This window comes from Agelaius phoeniceus, chromosome Z, assembly GCF_051311805.1.
Source record: "Agelaius phoeniceus isolate bAgePho1 chromosome Z, bAgePho1.hap1, whole genome shotgun sequence".
NCBI lineage: Eukaryota > Metazoa > Chordata > Aves > Passeriformes > Icteridae > Agelaius > Agelaius phoeniceus.
The window spans coordinates 22279168-22279848 of record NC_135303.1 but is presented as its reverse complement, the minus strand read 5'-3'; positions in this window follow the sequence as shown (position 1 = coordinate 22279848).

Genomic DNA, 681 nt, shown 5'->3' with positions numbered 1-681 from the left:
GCAATTTATATAATATCATCAGAAGAAAAAAGAGAAATACCTTTGAGTAACTAAAAAAGGGCAAAATTTATGGACTGTAAATTCATGAGCAAAAGACCTAACTTCTTCCCTTTTTAAATTTTTGTTTTAAAGCTATGGAATAAGTGGAACTGATTGAGTGAAAATTCTGGAATTTCCTTTCCTTTCCTTTCCTTTCCTTTCCTTTCCTTTCCTTTCCTTTCCTTTCCTTTCCTTTCCTTTCCTTTCCTTTCCTTTCCTTTCCTTTCCTTTCCGAACCTTTCCAAACCTTTCCGAACCTTTCCTTTTCCTTCCCAGAACCTTCCCAGAACCTTCCCTTTCCTCTCCCTTTTGTGATTCTGAATAAAATCATGGAATCATAGACTCATACATTCATGTTGGAAGGGACCTTAAAAAGCATCACACTGTAAGCAAGGAATAAAATTATAAAATCATCAGGAGAGAGAGAGTTGAAGAAATAGCCTCATAGCAGTCCCTTACAAAAATATATTGGGTTTTTTTCCTCCTTCTTTTTTTTTTTTAATTTAAAAATTATCTTTTTTGCAGTGCTCGTGGGGTGAATGCACTGTATAAATACAATATGCTCTAGTCGCAATAGACAAAGTATACGCAGATCACCAGAATGCTCAAACCCCCTTTATTCTTGCTACAGGATCACAAAGA